We start from the raw sequence: 12,477 nt of genomic DNA, 5'->3' as shown, positions 1-12,477 counted from the left end.
ACATAGCGAGAGAGGGAACACAAGCAGGGGGAGGGGGAGAGGGAGAAGCAGGCTTTCCTGCTGAGCAGGGAGCCTGATGCGGGGCTCGATCCCAGGACCCTGGGATCATGACCTGAGTCGAAGGCAGACGCTTAACGACTGAGCCACCCAGGCGCCCTGTTTTATGTGTTTTTGTTGTCTCTTCTCAGACAGAATTAAGCAGAAACCATGTCTGTCCTGTAGGATTACAGGATCTCAGAGCTGAAAGGGTCACTGGAGATCAACCAGGCCAGGGTTTCCCTAACTGGGTTCTTAGAGATGTCAGTGGAGTTCTGACGCAAAAAGCACATCATAGTTAAATAAGTTTGGGAAACACTGGACCCTTGGTCCACTGCTTGGAGGCCCACAGCACACCAGATTAGAGGCTCTCACAGGCAGGTCTCCCTCGTCCACCCCAGGTGTTCCAAACCTCTGAGGCTCTAGAACTCTTAGTCTGCAGGCATCTGTGATGCTCACACCTGCCACCTTAACCACATTCCTTTTCTTTTGGTAATAGCACCCTGATTTTGCTGTGGAGCACTCCCCCATGCCCCCAACTCCCCCTTGTATGGTCTTGTTAGGACTCTCATTCCAAGTGCTCCATCCTCCCCTGGACCACGGTGGGCCTATGAAACAAGCTTGACCCAAGCCAGGCAGGTCAGAAACTCTGTCTGGGAGATATTTATATATATTTCTCTCTCCCTTATTTTTTTTTTTTAAGAGAGAGAGAGCATGCCAGTTGGGGGCGGGGAGGGGCAGAGGGAGAGGAAGAGAGAATCTTAAGCAGGCTCCACACTCAGCACTCAGCACTCAGCATGGAGCCCGATATGGGGCTCGATCTCACAACCCAAACAGAGATCATGACCTGGGCTGAAATCAGGAGTCAGACACTTCACTGACTGGGGTGCCCCTCTGGGGTCCAAATCTTGAACAGAGAAGCATGAAGGCTGAAAGAAGTCTGGGCTCATTGCTGCCCAAGGCCAGGACTGGGCAAGGCCAGGAGCCATCCTGGTGCCCATGACTTCCAGAAGCCTGCTTCTCTAGCTCTTCCTTCCATTCTGGGAGCAGTCCCAGTCTTTTTTGCTGAAGACCTGGTTTCTGTTACTTGCCTCACAGAGCCTGAGTCAATGCTTCACTGTACACGGTTTGGGAACATGTTTATAATTAGTCCAACTCCTAGTAAGGGAGGGAGTTGGGGGCATGGGAATGTATGTTCATTTCTTCTTCTTTCTCCTCTCAGAGGGATGGCTTTTGCAGACAAAAAAAGGCTATCTGCATGACTTTGATTTCTTAAAAAAATTATATTTGCTATAAATGTAACAGATTCATGAATCTAGTTTCCTTTAACAAAATCTTACTAAGGAACTAAGAAATTCTTATAAGTCTAATAAATTGCACTTACGAATATAAGGAATCTGATCTCTTAAACTGTCTAATGCTGTTTACATACAATAAATTCTGTTATTCCTTTCAATTTAAAAAGCAAATTACAGAACTTCTGCTTTCAGCAAGATGGAGTAGACTTACTTTTTCCTATGCTTCCTGCTGTGTACAATTGGAAACCTTGGACATTATATATAAAGCAAACACAAGACAACTCTGAAAGGTAGAGAGAAGAAGGCAGACAGGCTAGGTTGCTGGGGGCCTGAGGAACGACATGGTGGTGGGTTCCTGGGTCTTCTCTTTACCTCACATACCTCGAACTTGAAGCTGAAGAAATGGGCAACCTGGGAGTATCAATGAGTACAGACCAAAAAGCTCTAAGAAAAGCCTCTGCTCTCTAGTCAAAAGACCAGGAGATGAGCAGCCAAGCAAGACAGAAAACTTTAGGACAAGTGCTGTTTCAAACATCACAGGAAAAAAAAAAAGATACCCCACCCACTCCACGCCAGCATAAGCCAAGTAGGGGGCAGATTTCCAACCTTTCATGGCTATTACAAGGCACCTCAACTCACATGCTGGGACTATCAGAGAATGCCAAGGAGGGATCTGGGGTCCAGTGATGAGGCCTCCCTGCCCCCGGCCCCACAGAGTGAAAAGAGCCCACATGGGGAGCCTGGACCTCTACCCCTGGCTGGCAGCAATGAAACACCCTTCTCCTAACTGGGTGGTGTCAGTGGAGGCCTGGTGGAGAGGCAGGATTTTTTCCATTAACTTTCACAATTACACTGTCCTGAAGGTGGGGTTACCATTTGTAGTAAATTGCAGTGATGGCCGCCATTTCTCTCACAACTCCCGTCAACTCCCCAACACTTGAATCTGGATGGGTTTGTGATCAACAGCATGACATGGGGATGAGGGTGGGGGACTTCTGGGTTCAGGCTGTGTAACTTCTACTTTTGCACAGAAGGAAACTCAACCACATATAAAGAAGTCCAGCCTATCCATAAGAAGAGAGGGGCGCCTGTGAAAGACCAAACAGATATACAAGTGGGCCTGATCGACACCCAGAGAAGAGACAGGCCCAGCCATCTCAGCCAACTGCCAGCTGAGTAAGCCATCCCAGTTGAGGCTCCAGGCATGAGTAACTCCATCTCGGATTCTCCAGCTCCAGCCCCAGCCCAGCACCCGAGACAATACTATATGGAGCAAAGATGAGCCATTGCTGTGAGCTCTGCCCACATTCTTTGTTTCTTAAAAAAACTATTATAAGAACACTTAACCTAAGATTACCCTCTTAACAACTTAGGTGTACAATGTATTACTGTTATAGGCACAAAGATCTCTAGAACGTATTCATCTTCCATATTGAGACTTCATGCCTATTGATTTAGCAACTCCCATTTCCCCACCCCACCAGCCCCAGCAACCACCATCCTCCTCTCTGATTCTATGAGTTTGGCTCTGGTAGACAGCTCATAGAGGTGGAATCATACAGTATTTCTTTGTCTGTGACTGGCTTACTGTCTTAGTTCAGGCTGCTCTAACAAATACCACAGACTGGGTGACTTAATAAACATTTATTTCACACAGTTCTAGAGGCTGGGAAGTCCAAGATCAAGGTTTTGGCTGATTCTATTCCTGCTTAGAGTTCTCTTCCTGGTTTGCAGCTGTACACCTTCTTAGTGTATCCTCACATGTCAGAGAGAGATTATCCCCTTCTTGTATCTCTTCTTATAAGAGCACTAATCTTGGGGCGCCTGGGTGGCTCAGTCATTAAGCATCTGCCTTGGGCTCAGGTCATGCTCCCAGGGTCCTGGGATCGAGCCTCACATCGGGCTCCCTGCTCTGCGGGAGGGCTGCTTCTCCCTCTCCCACTCCCCCTGCTTGTGTTCCCTCTCTTGCTGTCTCTCTGTCAAATAAATAAATAAAATCTTAAAAAAAAAGAGCACTAATCTCACTCATGAGGGCACCACCTTCATGACCTAATTATCTCCGAAGTTCCTACCTCCAAAGCATCACACTGGGGATTAGGGCTTTAACATATAAATGGGGGGTGGTGACAAACATTTAGCCCACAGCACTTATTTTACTTAGCATTCTGTCTTCAAGGTTCATCCATGTTGTCACATATTGCAAGATGTCTTTCTTTTACAAGGCTGCATAATATTCCACTGTGTGTATGCATCACGTTTTCTTTCTTCATTCGTCTATCAATGGGCATTTAGGTTATTTCCACATCTTGACTACTGTGAATAGTACTGCAATCAACATTGAAGTGCTATTATCTCTTTTAGATCCTGATTTCAATTCTTTTGGATCCTATCCAGATTCTTGACCTGTGGAATTATGAGCAGTAAAATGGTGGTTGTTTTTAAGTTTAGGTTTTTAGGTGGTTTGTTACACAGCAGTAGCTAACTGACACACTTCCTTGATAAACCAGGGTTACTTAACGATCCAGCAATTTTTATTTGGAACTCAAGATCTGATTCTATCCCAGATAATCACTAACAGGCGACTTTCATTTCCATCTGATTCGAGTGTGTATGATTCTACTGCTTAATTCCCCCACCCCTTTCTTTGCCCAGCTAAGGTATTTTAATGTCTTCCCATTTTAATGCCTGCCTCTAAATGTTCTTTAAGGCCATTCTATAAACCTAGTATACCTTTATTTAACCCATCATTACCTTTTTTATTGAGGTAAGATTCATAAATCATAAAAATTTACCATTTTGACCTTTTTAAAGTATCCCACTTCAGTGGGTTTTGGTATATTCACAACGTTATGAGTGATGTCATTGAAAAAGCAGTGGCGTAGAGAATTTCAGGAACCCATCCCTTCAGAAAAATAACTAATGAGCTGGCAAAACCCATCAGAATCACATTTTTATACAACTCTGCAGTCTAGCCAAAAACATATAACAACCAGAGGAAGGCATGGTGAAGAAAGAAGCCATTGCTTTATGGTACAAAAACACAGTGGCATTTTAAATTGCCTGCCTCCCATCCCTTACACCCCAGATCTGTGGCAGCCACAAGGATGCAGAGAGAGCAGTAAATGAAACTACTTATTATTTTTTTTAATTTTTTTAAAGATTTTTTAATTTACTTGAGAGAGAAGAGCATGAGAGGGGGGAGGATCAGAGGGAGAAGCAGACTCCCTGCCGAGCAGGGAGCCCGATGCGGGACTCAATCCCAGGACTCCAGGATCACGACCTGAGCCGAAGGCAGTCGCCTAACCAACTGAGCCACCCAGGCACCCCTTATTATTATTTTTTAACCGTGGTTGTGGGTTCTTACCTGTCTGGTAACCCCTGAAGGATTGGCACAGGGCTTGTCTTTGTTTTATCGGACGTGGAGGGATACCAGGGCTGGGGACAGCTTCCCAGGCTCTTTATGGTCAAAGCCTTTAAAGGCTTTGTAACAGCTTAGGGCAAGGGACAGTATTCAGGATGAGCGACAGACAGAAGGAAAAACCTGGGCAGAATAGTCTGGGAAAAGAGACACATAGAGGGTAAGAGCTTTCTTAAGTTTCCACACACACTGAGGAATTGAAAAGGCCAAGCATGTAGCCAGGGCTGGATGCATGCTCCAAAAACACCTGAGAAAACAGTAGCCTTCACCCCTGGCTGGCCTTCTGGTGGGGTGCAAGCAGGGAGCAAAGGCTAAGGCAGAGTGAGTGGTAAACAGCCTGGCTAAGCAGCAGAAGGCCCCAACACAACCAATCTGCAAAGACTGGGAGAATTTGGGGAGGTTTCTTTCCTCTTTTTTTTTTTTTTTCCCCTTTTCCGGCTCTACGTGGTTAAGGAAACTGTCAAAACTCAAGCTGACCACTTAAGAGGAACAGACTTCATCAGGCTGCCCACATAGAGGACACAGACTTTACAAAGAGAGTTTAGAAAAATCACAAAACAAGAAACACTAACAAACCACAACAAGCAACAACAACAAACGGGGTGCAAGATCTGATTTCTACAGTTGCAACATAATACTCGAAATGATCAGTTTCATCAGTGTTGTACAACCACACCACTCTCTAAATCCCGAGCATTCCCACCATCCCAAAAAAGAAACTCCAAACCCATTAGCAGTCCCTCTCCACTCCCCGGTACCCCGGCCCCTGGTCACCACTAATCTACTTCCTGTCTCTGCGGACTTGCCTATTTTGGACAGTTCGTATAAATGGAATCCTACAGTATGTGGTTGTGTCTGGTTTCTTTCACTGAGCATAATGTTTTTTTTTTTTTTAAAGATTTTATTTATTTATTTGACAGAGAGATAGAGAGAGAGCACAAGTAGGCAGAGAGGCAGGCAGAGGGAGAAGGAGAAGCAGACTCTCCACTGAGCAGGGAGCCCGATGCGGGACTCGATCCCAGGACCCTGGGATCATGACCTGAGCCAAAGGCAGCCGCTTAACCGACTGAGCCACCCAGGCGCCCTGAGCATAATGTTTTTAAGGTTCATATGTTATAACATGTACCCGTACTTCATTCCTTTTTACGGTGAAATAATATTCCATCAATGGATATAATACATTTTGTTTATCCATTCACCAGTTACATTTGAGTGATCTCCGCTTTCTGTCTATTGCAAACAATGTTATTAACATGCTTGTACAAGTTTTCATACAAACATATTTTTTTTATTCTCTTGGGTATCTATAGTGACTATTTTAACTTTTTGGGGGAAACTGTCAAATGGTTTTCCATAGTGGCTCCAATTTCTCCACATCTTCACCCACACTTGTTATTTTCCTTTTTACTTATTTTTTATTTTTTAAAGATTTATTTATTTATTTTAAAGGGGGGTGTAGCACACACCAGGGGGAGGGGCAGAGAGAAGGGAGAGAGAGAATCTCAAGCAGACTTCCCACTGAGCGCAGAGCTTGACTTGGGGCTTGATCTCACAACCCTGAGATCATGACCTGAGCTGAAATCAAGAGTCAGATGCTTAACTGAGCCACCCAGGTGCTCAATCTATTTTCCTTTTTAAAAAATTTATGATAGCCACCCTAACGGGTATGCAGAAGTATCTAGTTGTGGTTTTGATAATGCAGTTCCCTAACGACTAATGATGCTGAGCATCTTTCCACATGCTTACTACCCATTTATCTTCTTTGCCTATTTTTAAAAAATTGAGGTAAGATTCACATATAATAAAAATTGACCATTAACCATCTTAAAGAGTACAAGTCAGTGGCATTTAGTACGCTCACAATGTTGTGCAACCTTCTGCACATTAAAGAAAATTTTGAGGTTTAAGAGTTCTTTATATATTTGGATACTAAACTTTTGCCAAATATATGATTTACAAATATTCTCTTTTATTCTGTGGGTCATATTTTTATTCTTGATAAAGTGCTTTGATGTATATAAGTTTTAATTTTGATGAAGTTTATCTATTTTTTCTTTTGTTGCCATGCATTTGGTGTCATAATCCAGTTTTGGTTTTTTTTCTCCCATCCAAGTACTAACCAGGCCCAACCCTGCTTAGCTTCTGAGATCAGACGAGATCAGGTGTGTTCAGGGTGGTATGGCCACAGACCATTAGAAAACTAATCCTAATCCTAATCCAAGTTCACAAAAATTTATACAGGCATACCTTGTTTCACTGTGCTTTCCTTTAGTGCACTTTGCACTATTATTATATTTGTTAAGGTAATCTGTATCAATGATCTTTGATGTTATAACTGTAATTGTTCTGGGGTGCCATGAACCATGCCCATATAAGACAGTGACCTTAGTCAATAAATGCTTTGTGTCTTCTGGCTGCTCCATCAAGAGGCTATTGCCTGTCTCTCTCCCTGTCCTGGGCCTCTATGTTCTGAGACACAATCGTGAAATTAGGCCAATTAACAAGCCTACAATGGCCTCTCAGTGTTCAAGTGAAAGGAAAACCAAATGTCTCTCACTTTAAATCAAAAGCTAGAAATGATTGGGGCGCCTGGCTGGCTTAGTTGGTAGAGCATGCAACTCTTGATCTCAAGGCTATAGGTTTGAGCCCCACGTTGGGTATAGAGATTACTTAAAAAATTTTTTTTAATTAAAAAATAAAAGCTAGAAATGATTAAGCTCAGTGAGGAAGGCATGTTCAAAAGCTAGATGGACTGAAAGCTAGGCTTCCTGCACCAAACAGTTAGTCAAGTTGTGAATGCAAAGCAAAAGTTCTTGAAGGAAATTAAAAGTGCTACTCCAGTGAACACATGAATGATAAGAAGGCAAAACAGCCTTATTGCTGATATGGAGAAAGTATGAGTGGTCTGGTTAGAAGATCAAACCAGCCACCGAATTCCTTAAGCCAGAGCCTCATCCACAGCAAAGCCCTCATTCTCTTCAATTCTATGAGGTTGAGTGAAGGGAAGAAGCTGCAGAAGGGAAGTTTGAAGCTAGCAGAGGTTGGTTCACGAGGTTTAAGAAAAGAAGCCATCTCCATAAAATAAAAGTACAAGGTGAAGCTGAAGCAGCAAGTGCTGATGTAGAAGCTGCAGCCGGTTCTCCAGAAGATCTAGCTCAGATAACTGATGAAGGTGGCTAACTAAACAACAGATTTTCAATGTAGACCAAGATGCCATTGAGAACTTTCATAGCTGGAGAGAAGTCAATGCCTGGTTTAGAAGCTTCAAAGGACAGGGGCACCTGGGTGGCTCAGTTGATTAACATCTGACTTTTTTTTTTTTAAGATTTTATTTATTTGAGAGAGAGAATGAGAGAGAGAGAGCACGAGAGGGGGAGGGTCAGAGGGAGAAGCAGACTCCCTGCTGAGCAGGGAGCCCGATGTGGGACTCAATCCCAGGACTCCAGGATCATGACCTGAGCCTAAGGCAGTCACTTAACCAACTGAGCCACCCAGGCGCCCCAACATCTGACTCTTGATCTCAGTTAGAGTCTTGATCTCAGGGTTGTGGGTTCAGGCCCAACATTGGGCTCCACTCTGGGCTTGGAGCCTACCTAAAAAAAAAAATTTAAAAGAAGCACAGGCTGACTGTGTTGTTAAGGGCTAATGCAGCTGGTGACTTTAAGCTGAAGCCAATGTTCATTTGCCATTCCAAAAATCCTAGGGTCCTTAAGACTTATACTAAATCTACTCTGCCTATGCTCTATAAATAGAGCAACAGAGCCTGGATGAGAGCACATCTGTTGACAACGTGGTTTATCAAATATTTTAAGCCCACTGTTGAGACTTACTGCACAGGAAAAAAAGATTTCTTCCAAAACATTACTGCTCATTGACAATGCACTTGGTCACCCAAGAGCTCTGATGGAGATGTACATCGAGATTAATGTTATTTTCATGCCTGCTAATACATCATCCATTCTGCAGCCCATGGATCAAGGAGTAATTTCAACTTTCAAGTCTTATTATTTAAGAAATACATTTCTTGGGGTGCCTGGGCGGCTCAGTCAGTTGGGCATCTGACTCCTGATTTCAGCTCAGGTCATGATCTGAGTTGTGAGATGGAGTCCCACATGAGGCTCTGTGCTCAGCATGGAGTCTGCTTGTCCCTCTTCCTCTGCTCCTCCCCCTGCGCTCTCTAAAATAAATAAATAAAATCTTAAAAAAAAAAAAAAACCCAAAGAAATACATTTCTTAAGCTATAGCCACCATAGAGAGTGGTTTCTCTGATGAATCTGGGCAAAGTAAACTGAAAACTTTCAGGGAAGGATTCACCATTTGAGATGCCATTAAGAACATTCAGGATTCATGGAAAGAGGTCAAAATATCAACATAACAGGAATAAACTGATTCCCACCCTCGTGGATGACTGTGAGGGGGTCAAGACTTCAGTGGGGGAAGTAGCTGCAGATGTGGTGTTAACGGCAAGAGAGCTAGAACGAGAAGTGGAGCCTGAAGATGGGACTGAATGGCTGCAATCTCATGATAAAACTTGAACCGATAAGAAGGTCTTCTTTAGTATTTTTTAAAAAGATTTTATTTATTTGAGAACGAGAGTGAGAAAGAGCGTGAATGTGAGCAAGGGGAGAGGCAGAGGGAAAGGGAGAGAGAGAATCTCAAGCAGACCCCACGCTGAGTGCAGAGCCTGATGTGGGGCTTGATCCCACAACCCTGAGATCATGACCTCAGATGAACTCGAGTGGGCCACTCAACCCACTGAGCCACCCAGGTGCCCAGAGGAGGTGCTTCTTATGGATGAGCAAAGAAAGTGGTGGATGGAATCTTCTGGTGAAAATGCTGTGAAGATCGTTGAAATGAAGCAATTGACTTGGAATATTACATAAACTTGGTTGATAAAGCAGCAGCAGGGTTTGAGAGGATTGACTCCATTTTTGAATGACATTCTACTGTGGGTAAAAGGCTTTCAAACAGCATTACACGCTACAGAGAAATCATTCATGAAAGGAAGAGTCAGTCAATGTAGCCAACTTCACTGTTGTCTTATTTTAAGAAACTGCCGCAGCTGCTTCCATCTTCAGCACCCAGCACCTTGATCAGTCAGCAGCCATCACCACAGAGGCAAGACCCTCCACCAGCAGATTGTGACTTGCTGAAGCTCAGATAGTGATTTGCATTTTTAAGCAATAAAGTATTTGTATTTTTATTTATTTTCTTTGAAGATTTATTTATTTATTTTAGAGCGAGAGAGTGTGCACAAGCAGGGGGAGGGGCAGAGGGAGAGGGAGAGAATCTCAAGCAGATTCCCAGGTGAGCGTGGAGCCCAATGCGGGGCTGGATCCCAGGACCCTGAGACCATGACCCAAGCGAAGTCAAGAGTCAGCAACTTAACTGACAGCCACCCAGGCACCCCTAAAGTATTTTTAAATTAAAGTATGTATATTGTTTTTTAGACATAATGCTATTGCACATGTAATAGCCTACAGTATAGTATAAACATAATTTTATATGCACTAGGAGACCAAAAAATTCATTTGACTCACTTTGCTGTGATATTCACTTTATTGTGATGATCTACAACCAAACTTGCAATGTCTCCAAGGTGTGCCTCTATCTGTGTTTCCAAGAATTTAATAGTTTTAACTCTTACATGTAGGTATTTGATCTATTTTGAGTTATTTTTGTACATGATGTGAGGAAGGAGACCAACTTCATTCTTTTACATGTGGATATCCAGTTGTTCCTGCATCATTTGTTGAAAAGACTATTCTTTCCTCACTGAGTGGTCTTAGCACCCTTGTAGAAAATCAATTGACCATAGATGTGTTGGTTTATATTCAGACTCTGTATTGATTTGTAGGTCTATCCTTACATCAGTACCACATTGTTTTGATTGCTCTAGTTTTGCAGTAAGTTTTGAAATCAAGAAGTTGAAATCCTCCAACTTTGTTCTTTTTCCAAGACTGCTTTGGCTACTTGGGGTTCTTTGCATCACCATGTGAATATTAGGATGAGATTGTCTCTAGGTATTTTCTTTTTTTTTTTTTTAAAGATTTTATTTATTTATTTGAGACAGAGAGAATGAGAGAGAGAGAGCACATGAGAGGGGAGAGGGTCAGAGGCAGAAGCAGGCTCCCTGCTGAGCAGGGAGCCCGATGCGGGACTCGATCCAGGAATTCCAGGATCATGACCTGAGCCGAAGGCAGTCGCTTAACCAACTGAGCCACCCAGGCGCCCCTCTAGGTATTTTCTAAATTCCCCTATGATGTCTTCACTAACCCACTGGTTATTTAGGAGTGTGTTGTTTAAATTTCACATATTTATGGGGCGCCTGGGTGGCTCAGTCGTTTAAGCAGTTAAGCGTCTGCCTTCAGCTCAGGTCATGATCTCAGGGTCCTGGGATTGAGCCCGCATCGGGCTCCCTACTCAGCATGGAGCCTGCTTTCCTTCTCCCTCTGCCCCCCTTCCCAGCTTGTGCTCTTTCTCTATCAAATAAAATATTAAAAAAAAATAAATTTCACATATTTGTCAACTTCCCACTTTATTGTTAGGAATTTCCTTTTGTTATTGATTTCTTATTTTATTCCATTGTGGTCAGGGAACATACTTTGTATGATTTCAATCTTCTAAATTTATTGACATTTGTTCTGTAGCCTAACATATGCTCTATCCCACAGAATGTTCCATATGCCATTGAGAAGAATGGGTATTTTGCTACAGTTGGGTGAGATGTTCTATAGATGATGGTTGGGTCTAATTGATTCATAGTGTTGTTCGAGTCCTATTTCCTTGCCAATCTTCTGCTAGTGGGGTAAGTGCTGAACTGCCTGTTTCTTCTTTCCATGCTGTCAATTTTTGCTTCATGTATTTTGGTGTATATATTACTTTATTATTGTTATATCTTCTTGATAGATTGACTCTTTTACCATTATATAATGTCTTTGTCACTCATAACAATTTTCATCTTAAAGTCTATTTTGTTTAATGTTAGTACAGCCAGTCCAGCTCTCTTTTGGTTACTGTTTGCATGGAATATCTTTTCCCATCTTTTTACCCACCCTTTAAAAAAAAAAAAAAGATTTTATTTATATGAGAGAGACAGAGATAGCGACAGAGAGCATGAGCAGGGAGGAGAGGGAGAAGCAGTCTCCCCGCTGAGTAGGGAGCCTAATGTAGGATTCGATCCCAGGACCCTGAGACCATGACCTGAGCTGAAGGCAGGCACTTAACCAACTGAGCCACCCAGGCACCCCTGTTTGTTTGTTTTTTTAAGTGGGCTCCAATGCATGGCTTGAACTCATGACCCTGAGATCAAGACCTGAGCTGAGATCAAGAGTTGGATGCTTACCTGAATGAGTCACCCAGGCATCCCCCTCATTTTTGTCTTTGAATCTAAAGTGAATGTCTTGTAAATAGCATATATTTGGATTATGTTTCTTAAAAAATCTATTCTGTCAATCTCTCCCCTTTAATTGGAGAGTTTAAGTCATTTACATTTACTGTAATTACTGATAAGGAAAGATTTCTGCTGTTTTGTTTTCTACATGTCATGTCTCTTTTTGTTCCTCAGTTTCTCCATTACTGCCTTCTTTTGTGTTAAATATTTTCTAGTGTACCATTTTTTTTTTAAAGATTTTATTTATTTATTTGAGACAGAGAGAATGAGAGAGAGAGAGCACATGAGAGGGGGAGGGTCAGAGGGAGAAGCAGACTCCCCGCCGAGCAGGG

At 42.9% G+C, this 12,477-nt stretch overlaps 1 protein-coding gene across 7 annotated transcripts in view; it reads right to left on the bottom strand.

Moving 5' to 3' along the window:
- The window catches only part of NIPAL3 (NIPA like domain containing 3), a 49,193-nt gene that overhangs the window by 24,813 nt on the left and 11,903 nt on the right, over positions 1 to 12,477 (bottom strand). Inside the window, exon 3 of one of the 7 annotated variants that reach the window (XM_081817753.1) lies at positions 3,492 to 3,737. The exons of the other annotated variants lie outside the window; for them this stretch is intronic. The gene's annotated coding sequence lies outside the window, so the exon portion shown is untranslated. The remainder of the gene's footprint in view (positions 1 to 3,491; positions 3,738 to 12,477) is intronic. 7 annotated transcript variants of the gene reach the window in all.

Source organism: Leptonychotes weddellii, chromosome 4 (genome assembly GCF_054177405.1).
Source record: "Leptonychotes weddellii isolate Sample4059 chromosome 4, ASM5417740v2, whole genome shotgun sequence".
In the NCBI taxonomy this organism is placed as follows: Eukaryota; Metazoa; Chordata; class Mammalia; order Carnivora; family Phocidae; genus Leptonychotes; species Leptonychotes weddellii.
This window is presented reverse-complemented; position numbering and strand designations above follow the sequence as displayed.